Source organism: Mesoplodon densirostris, chromosome 16 (assembly GCF_025265405.1).
Source record: "Mesoplodon densirostris isolate mMesDen1 chromosome 16, mMesDen1 primary haplotype, whole genome shotgun sequence".
NCBI lineage: Eukaryota > Metazoa > Chordata > Mammalia > Artiodactyla > Ziphiidae > Mesoplodon > Mesoplodon densirostris.
In genome coordinates, this window is record NC_082676.1 from 39,013,588 (window position 1) to 39,023,607 (window position 10,020).

Here is a 10,020-nt window from a genome sequence, read left to right on the forward strand (position 1 = left end):
GCAGTTTCCTTCCTGTGTGTCCCCAAGCCAGTCACGTACTCTCCTGAAGCCTCAGTTTCATCATCTGTAGAGTGGGGATGGATGGTAACACTGGCGTGGCGGGGTTGTGGTAATGATTAGGGATGATGTGGCTAAGAGGGCAGTGTCTGGCACTGGGTAGATGCTCAGTAAATGGCAATTGTCATTGGGTGGTGAAGTCGAGCCCTGAGACCTCAGAGCAAGTCGTTCTTGCTGCTGGTCCTGGGGAACGTTCACATCCATGGCTCTGCCCTGGAATCACACATCAGCACCAAATAAAACAGCCTTCAAGGCCTTCACCTCCTGCTTATCTGCCCATCCCATCCTGATGACTTCAGTGGATCTCACCCACTCAGATAAATAGATGATGGAGGGATGGCTGTAAAAACTCAGCCATGGGCAGCGTCAGAGCCCATGCTGGACCTCGCCCAAGCCTCCTCCAGCCTCTCGTTTGGACCTGGGAGCTCCTTGACCTCACCCACCCTAGTTCTCACATACATGATGGTGCAAGCCCTGGGTATGTCTAAGGGGCCTCGTTAGATTTGTGTTGATTACGATACTCTCCCCACAAAGCAGTCAAGTTGATTGCTCTTGCAATATCAGTATGTTATGATACTTTTCCAAGGTTGCCAGTAAAGCATTCTGAGAAAGGGATGTATTTTCTAATTTGCCCAGAGGTCATTATAGATGAATGGTTTACCCTTCTTTCTCCTCCTGCCCCAGTGGCCTTCCCCAGCTCAACCTCACACTCCCCTTACAGTAGGATTCTGGCATTTGTCCTCTGTTTCCTGCTCTGGCCTGGGAGGACCAGCCAGGACTTGCACTGTTGGCCTCATCTCAGGCTGGCTTTCTGACCGGCTCTTGTCTCCTTCCCTGGGACTCAGAGCCCAGATTGATTCCTGTCAACATCCCCTCCTCCCCTCGCTCTGTACACATAGCTCTTCACGCTGCTCCTGCTGCTCTGACCGTAGCCTCCCTCCTGCTCATCATCCAAACTCACCCTGTGTCTGTACTTGTGGTGGCTGATAATGGCCCTTAAAGATATCCTAGTGCTAATCCCTGGAACCTGTAAATGGTACCTTATATAGAAAAGGGGTCTTTGCAGATGTGATTAAGTTAAGGCTTTTGAGATGGGGAGTTTACCCTGGATTATCCAGGTGGGTCCAATGTAATCACAGCATCTTTACAAGAGAGAGACAGAGGGATATCCGACACAGGCAGGAGAAGGTGACATGAACACAGAGGCAGAGATTGGAGTGATGTGCCTGCAAGCCAAGGAATGCTGACCACCATCAGAATCCAGCCGCCAGGATTCTCCCCTGGAGCTTCTGGAGGGAGCACAGCCTTGATGACACCTTGATTTATTCCCAGTAATACTGATTTTGGATTTCTGCCTTCCAGACCTGTGCGAGAATACATTACTGTTGTTTTAAGCCACCAAATTGGTGGGCATTTGTGACAGCAGCCATGGGAAACTAGATCAGTGTTCATCCTCTCTGGGGAAATCCTTTGCCTGGTCCAGCTTAGCTCTTGGCCCTGACTCTGTTTTTGTCCTCATGGTCCTGGCCCTGAAGGGAGCTCCCTAGCTCTTCGGATGGGCCTGGACACTTGATGCTGCAGTGCCAGATCCCACTCCTGACAGGGGGTTTGGGGACCTTAGGATCAGCTGCATAGGTGTTATCTGCTGGGGATCCACCGCAGGACCCACTGGGTGGTAGGCCCTCCAAGAGAACCTTAAGCTTATCCCTCCTCCCCTATAGAATAATCAAGGCTCATTATGGGTGGGAAGCAGATCAGACAGTTCAGAAGAGCACTGGCTGAGGTCCTACCTTGTGCTATAACTATATGATGGGTGCTTGATATACATTGTCTCTTCTATTACCTTTCTCCAGTCTGGGGATAAAAATGGTAAGAAAAAGTATTCCTCTGGCTCATTTCCTTCCTCCTCTAATGGGACCTCTTTGCCTTTCAAAGTTTCCAGGAGCCCTGGTGGGGGGGGGGTCTCACTAGTTCTCACTAACGTTCTTCTATCACTTCTTATTGCCATTTTCCTCCTCCTATGATTGACTTTCAAGCTGGGATGGCTGCTCTCAAGCTTTCTGCTGTCTCCTTCCCCCTTGCTGTGGACCCGGCTCCTCGGAAGGCTGAGGAGCTCTCTAGGATGAAGGTTGGTTCCGCCACAGCCCAGGCCTCTGAGCCTAAAAGGGAGTTTCCTCTCCGCACTTGTCCCTCCAGGCTTGCTCTCCACGGTCACACGGCTAGCTACAAAATGTGCCATGTCAGCTCTCAGTATTGTGCAGATATCTTAGGCAAAGGGCTTGCCACAGATTGTATTCTCCCAAAAATGGAAGCAGTGATGTCTCCCATCCCACGTGGTCTTCCTACAATGTGGCTCGGACACTCTTTCTCCTCGGATATGGATGGATTTGTGACTGTAGCAGAAGTGACACCATGGGTCGTAAAGAGCCATGTCGCTTCCACTGGTTTGCTTGGGATGCTCGCTCAGGGGACCCAGCCACCATGCTATGACGAAGCCCAAACAGTGCATGGAGAGGCCCACTCGGAGAGGACCTGAGGTTCCCTTCCCATGGCTTGCGCCCACCTTCCAGCCATGTGAGTACGCCATCTTAAAAAGTGAATGGTCCAGCCTTAGTCAGCCACCCTAGCGAATGCCAACTGTAGCAGAGATGAGCTGTCCCCGCTGAGCCTTGCCCAAACTATGGATTCATGAGTAGAATAAATGTTTGTTGTTGTTTGAAGCCGCCAAGTTTGGCATGGTTTGTTTCACTGCAATGGACAATGGATACAGAATTCCTCCAGTTTTCTTTTATATTCTCCTTCCCTGGGACTCAGACCTGGAGCCGTGGGACTGAGCCCAGGGCCAACCTAAAAGAATGATCTGGCTCCATCCACTTGGGAATTCCATTTCCCTTCCCTCAGGCTGAGCCTCTTCCTGGGAAGCTCTTGGGTACCTCTCACAAACTGACCCGTGGGGGCAACTTCACTGGTCCTCCGGAATTGATGGACATCCTTAAATCCTGGAGGACCAGAGTTTAGATTAAAGCTGGGTCATCTCCTTCACTTCCTTCTTATCTGCCCCTAGTCACAATCTCAGTTATTTTATGAGGGGGAAACTGAGGCTCAGAGAAATTGAATCACTCTCCCAGGGAATACAGCTAGGAAGTGGAAGACTGAGATTTGGATCCACGTCTGTCTGCATTTCCACTACCCTGAGGGCTGCTTCTCTGTGTTATGTGCAGAGGCTGATGCTCCAGAGGGGTCCCCTTTTGTCTCACTAAGGCCATAAGCCACTTCATCATCCTCTCACAGATTCCCTTCAAAAAAGATACACATTTAAATGGCTAATAAGCATATGAAAAGGCACTCAACCTCATTAGTAGCCAGGAGATGCAAATTAAAACCCCAAGTGGGAATTCCCTGGCAGTCCAGTGGTTAGAACTCTGTCCTCTCACTGCCAAGGGCCTGGGTTCAACCCCTGCTCGGGGAACTAAGATCCCACAAGCCATGTGGCATGGCCAAATGAACAAAACAAAACAACAAACAAACAAACAACCCCAAGCACACCCCTACTGTGATTGAATGCAAAAGTGCCTCTCTCAGACCACCTTCCATGGGTATGTGACCCCACCAGCCTTTCTGCCAACTCAGGCCATTCCCTCTTTAGTGCTCCCTCGGGGGTCAGTGGAGGCTCACTTTCTCCCTCTTCTTGCACCTGCTTCCTTCCTGACCACAGGTGTTGATCTCAAGAGCACTTCTTAATAAATGTCCTGCATGCTAAACTCTATCTTTGTGTCCAGGGGAGCCTCACCAGCGAAAACTACACATCCACTAGAATGGCTGAAATATTTTGAAAAAAAATTTATCCTGTTTTTCACATTTTGAAACATTATAAACTGGAAACAGACCCACACATATATGGCCAGTTGATTTTTGACAAAGGTTCAAAGGCAATTCAGTGGAGAAAGGATAATCATTTCAACAAATGGTGCTGGAACAACTGGACACCCATATGGAAAAAAAAAAAAGCAAGCAAGCAAAAAAAAAAAAAAAAAGAATCTTGATTACCTATCACAACTTATACAAAAATTAACTCAAAATGGATCATAGACCTAAAAGTAAAACCTAAAATTAAAATACTCCCCAGGAAGAAACATAGGAGAAAATCTTTGTGACTTCAGGTTAGACAAAATTTTCTTAGTTATAGCTTCTATATCCATGAGCTGTAAAAGAAAAATATGCTAGATTTCATCAAAATTAAAAACATCTGATTTCCAAAAGACATTCTTATGAAAATGAAAAGACAAGCTACAGACTGGGAGAAAATATTTACAAAACACATGTGATAAAGAACTTGGATCCAGAATATAAAGAATCCTGAAAACTGAATAAGAAAACAAATAACCCAATTAAAAATGGTCCAGGGCTTCCCTGGTGGTGCAGTGGTTGAGAGTCCACCTGCCGATGCAGGGGACACGGGTTCGTGCCCCGGTCCGGGAGGATCCCACATGCCGTGGAGCGGCTGGGCCCGTGAGCCATGGCCGCTGAGCCTGCGCGTCCGGAGCCTGTGCTCCGCAACGGGAGAGTCCACAACAGTGAGAGGCCCGCGTACCACAAAAAAAAAAAAAAAAAAAAAGGTCCAAAAAATTAAACAAACCCTGCAGACAAGAAGATATGTGGATGGCAGATGAACACATGAAAGCATGTTGAGCATCATGAGCTATTAGAGAAATGCAAATTAAAACCAAAATGAGTTACTAGTAGACGCTTCTTACAATGATTTAATAAACAAACAAACAAATTTGACAATACCAAGTGCTGGTGAAGATGCAGAGCAACTAGAACTCATACAAAATTGTACAGAAACTTGGAAAATGGTTTGGCAGTTTCTTATAAAAGTAAACATACACTCACCATATGACCCAGCAGTCCCACTCCTAGTTGTTTACCGAGCAGAAATAAAAACTTGTGTTCCCACAAAAACCAGCCCACATATGTTTACAGCAGATTTATTCATAATTTTCCTTCCTGGAAACAACCCAAATGCACTGTAATTGGGGAATGGACGAATAAATTGATACATCCATACAATGGAATATGATTCAGCAATAAAAAACTGTTGATACACTCAATAATGTGGATGCACCTCACACATGTTATGCTAAGTGAATGAAACCAAACTGAAAAGGCTACATACTATATGATTACAAGGGTTGGGAGTAGGGTAAGGGATTTGGTGCCTATCAAGGGGCACCAAGGGACTTTGGGAGGTGATAGAACTGTTCTATATTTTGATTGTGATAGTGACCACACACTTACCACAACTCACAGAATTGTACACTAAGAAGAGTAAAATTTACTGTATGCAAATAAACTGTACTAAAAGTATTGAACCAAAAAACATTTTATATAAGTAGTATCATACTGCAGGTATCCTTCCTCAGCTTGCTTTTTTTTTTTTGCTTACCATTAAGGATTTATACAACTTGACACTATGTATGTAATAATGATACATGTAGCTCTTGTTCATTCATTTTAACTGCTACATCACATTCTATTATACATTATACCTTAATTTGTCTATTCGTTCTTCTGGTGGACATTTTTTTTTTTTTTTTTTTTTTTTTTTTTTGTGGTACGTAGGCCTCTCACTGTTGTGGCCTCTCCCATTGCGGAGCACAGGCTCCGGATGCGCAGGCCTATTGGCCATGGCTCACGGGCCCAGCCGCTCCGCAGCATGTGGGATCTTCCCGGACCGGGGCACGAACCCGTGTCCCCTGCATCGTCAGGCGGACTCTCAACCACTGTGCCACCAGGGAAGCCCCTATTTTTTTAAATAAATAAATTTATTTATTTATTTTTGGCTGCTTTGTGTCTTCGTTGCTGTGCATGGGCTTTCTCTAGTTGCGGAGAGTGGGGGTTACTCTTTGTTGCAGTGCGCGGGATTCTCATCGCGGTGGCTTCTCTTGTTGCGGAGCACAATCTCTGGGCACGGGGGCTTCAGTAGTTCCAGCACACCGGCTCAGTAGTTGTGGCTCGCAGGCTCTAGAGTGCAGGCTCAGTAGTTGTGGCGCACGGGCTTAGTTGCTCTGCCGCATGTGGCATATTCCCGATACAGGGATCGAACCTGTGTCCCCTGCATTGGCAGGTGGATTCTAAACCACTGTGCCACCAGGGAAGCCCCTTTGTGTCTGTTTTTTTCCTTCTGTTTTAAACAATGTTGCAATAAACATTCCTGTAAATATATTCTGGAATACAGGTGCTGAGATTTCTCTCTTGGATGTTTACTGAAAACAGTAAATTGAATAGGGACAAAAACCGTGAGTATCTTCACTTTGCTCTCCAAGGGCTTATACAACTGACTCTACCAACAGCGTATGAGAATTTCTTTCTTCTATATCTCCATCAAAAATTGTATTATCATACTTTAACTTCTGCTTAGCTGATGAATGTAAAATGGTATCTCATTGTTGTTTTATTTTGCAATTTCCCTGATTACTAGTGAGGTTGATTTATATGTTTGTTGGTCATTTGGGTTTTTTCTTCTGTGAATTGCCTCTTCATATTCTTTGTCTTTTTTTTTTCTTCCCCTACTGTGTTGTACATCTTTTTCTTCTTGATTTGTACCCGTTTCCACCGCCCCGCCCCCAACCTCTTCCTGATTGTAGTCCCTGTTGGGTAGCAGATATCTTCTCAGTCTGCAGTTTGTCTTAAAATTTTTAATAGTAACTTTTGTTGATAGAAATTTGTAAATTTATTCGTCTTTTTTGTTGTTGTTGTTCATGCTTTTTGTGCCCTTTCTAAGAAATCCATCTCTACTTCAAGGTCAAAAGATATTTTCCTGTAAACTTTAAAAAGTTTTGCTTTTCCCATATATGTCTTTTGTTCACTTGGAATTGATCTTTTTGTATGATGTAGAGATCTAGTTTTATTTTTTATACATAATCCTACACCATTTATTGAAGAGTCCACCCTTTCCCCACTGATTTATATAGGCTTTTGTGCTCTCTATTCTATTTTATTGGTATAGTTGTCTATCCTTACAACACCATCTTAATTATGTAATAAATCTTTCTATCTAATAAATCTGTCTGGGGCTATTCTTGGCCCTTTGCTCTTCTCTATAAATTTTAGAAACATCTTGCCAAGTTCCCAAAGAGAGTTTTGGATGTTTTTGAAATTCTATCATATTTAATACATAAATTTAGGTAGAATTGGTACCTTTATGATATTGAATCTTTCTGTCAATGTCTGTGGTATATATTTCTTTACTTACCAGATACTCTTTTGAGCCTTTCAATAATGTTTTATAATTTAGACCATTAGGTTCTTGCACAACTTTCTGCTCCATTTATTTTAAGCACATTATAGTTTTAATTTTTTTGATATGGTAAACAGAATTAAAAGTAATATATTCTACTTATTTGTGGTACATAGGAATGTTATTGATGTTTATATGTCAATCTCATGTATAGCAATCTTGCTGGTTACAAGTTTGTGTATAGATTCTTTTGGATTCACTGTGTAGACAATTATACTTTCTCTAGATATAATTTTCCTTTTCACTTAATGCCTTTTTATTTCGTTTACTCGCCTTATTTCATTGGACGGGTACTTTAGTGTAGTGCTAAGAGGAAGCAATGACAGAGGATATCCTTTATTGCTTTGAGTCTAATTGAATTGCCTCTGAACTTTTACCCTTAAATATAATATATGCAGTGAGTTTTGAATAATTACTTTTTATCACATCTATGACATTATATTCTATTTCTAGATTGCTTTTTAAAAATCTTTTAAATAGTATGAATTAGTACAGAATTTTATCAAATGGTTTTCCTGAAGGTATTGAGATGATCATATGCTCTTTTTTTCTTTTAATTCTATAGTGTGGCATATTACATTAATAGATTTACTTATTATTCATGAGAGAAATCCCACCTGGCCAGCAACTATTTTATATATATATTTCACTGAAATTAAATTAAATTAGCTGCTAAATTTAATTAGCTGATATTTTATTTAAGATTTTGAAATACATGTTCATAAGTGTATAATGGACCTGTAATTGCCTTTTAAAAAATTATCCTTGTCTGGTTTTGCCATCAAGGTTATACTGGCTTCAGAAAATGAAATAGGTAGCTTTCATTCTTTCTGTCCTTTGAAATGTTTTTATAAAAAGCATATATTTTCTGGTCCTCATAATTTTCAACAAATTTGCCTCTAAGCTTTTTTGAGCTTGGGATGGTGGAGGTCAACTTCTGGATGGATTAAACGTATTTACTACTGTAGTTACTGTTCGAATGAGTATCTTTCTTTTCATTACTTGCTTTGCTTATTTATACCCTCTTCCTCCTCCTGCCTCCTCCTTCTTCTTGCATAGGCTAACTAGTAGTGTTTTTATTTGATCATTTCCCCCCCAAAGAACCAGCTTTTGGTTTTGTATTTGGACAGGATATAAATTTGACTGCTACAACAGAAACCTGAAATGATTAATGACTTAAACAAGTCATGCATTATTACTTGTTATGTGCTGAATTGTGTACCCCACCCCCTTGCTCCCTGCAAATTCACATGTTGAAGCCCTTTGAATGTGACTGTATTTGGAGATAGCACCTTTAAAGAGGTAATTAAGTTAAAATGAGGCACCATTAGGATGGATGGGCCCTAATGCAATCTGACTGGTGTCCTTATAAGAAGAGGAAATTTGTACACCTAGAGAGACACCAGACATAAGTGTGCCCAGAGAAAAGACCATGTGAAGATATAGAGAGAAGTGGGCCATCTATAAGCCAAGGAGAGAGCCCTCAGAAAAAACCAACCCTGCCAACACCTTCATCTTGGACTTCTAGCCTCCAGAACTGTGAGACAATACATTTCTGTTGTTCAAGCTACACAGACTGTGATATTTTAGTATGGCAGCCCAAGCAAGCTAACACTCTATCTCACATAAAGCCCCAGCTTTTATGGAGTTCGTTGAGGGCCCAGGGACTTTCTATCTTTTTACTCTGCCCTCTTCAACATGACCTGCCTTCAGGCCTGCATCCCAGCCAGCTGGAAGATAAAAAGGGGAAGGGAGAGCAAACTACTTCATTTTACAGATATGACCCAGTACTTTTGCCCACTTCCATGTTTTGTATCTGGCTGCAAAGGTTACTGGGTTGCCACGCACCTCCTAAAGAGTCTATTACATCGTAGGAAAACAAGAATGGAAAGTGGAGAGCAAGGGCAATTTCTGCTATAAGTTTTTTTTAAAATTCCTTTCTATTTCTTCTTTGTTTTCTAGCTCATTATGTCTGACCTATTTTTGTTATTTCCATCTTTGTACTTTCTTTATGTTTGCTCTGGTGTCCTTTTTCTAGCTCCTTTATTTGATCACATAACTCATTCATTTTAATCTTTGTTGATTTTTAAATTCATGAATATAAGGATACACATTTACCTCTAAAAACTATATTAGTTGCATTATATAAGTGCTACTCTAATTGTCACTTAGTTACAAAACATTTGTAATTTAAAGTACCATTTCCTCTTTTACCCAGGAGGTATTTAGAATGAAGTTTTAGATTTCCAAGGTTTTAAAAAAATCTCTTTATTCTTGAGTCCCATTTAAATTAAATTATGGTCAGAGAGTGTGGTCTGGATGATAAACATCTTTTAAAAAAATTTGTCAAAGCTCTCTTTATGCCTTAATAAATGATTACTTTTCATATTTTTTTTGTGAAAATTATGAGTATTCTCAATTTATTGGGTTCTCAATTTGTTGGGTGGTATAGTATCTATCTATCTATCATCTCTCATATATAAACTCCTTATTTGTGTTGTCCAAATGACATATAGTATGATTAATAATATATTTGGATTTATTATACCACCTCATGGTATGTATGTTTTTTACTTACTTTATCTTTTCCTTTTTGTCTTCTGTGGGCTCTATATGTATACATAACATGTATATACAGACATATTTTGAGGTATAAAACTTTT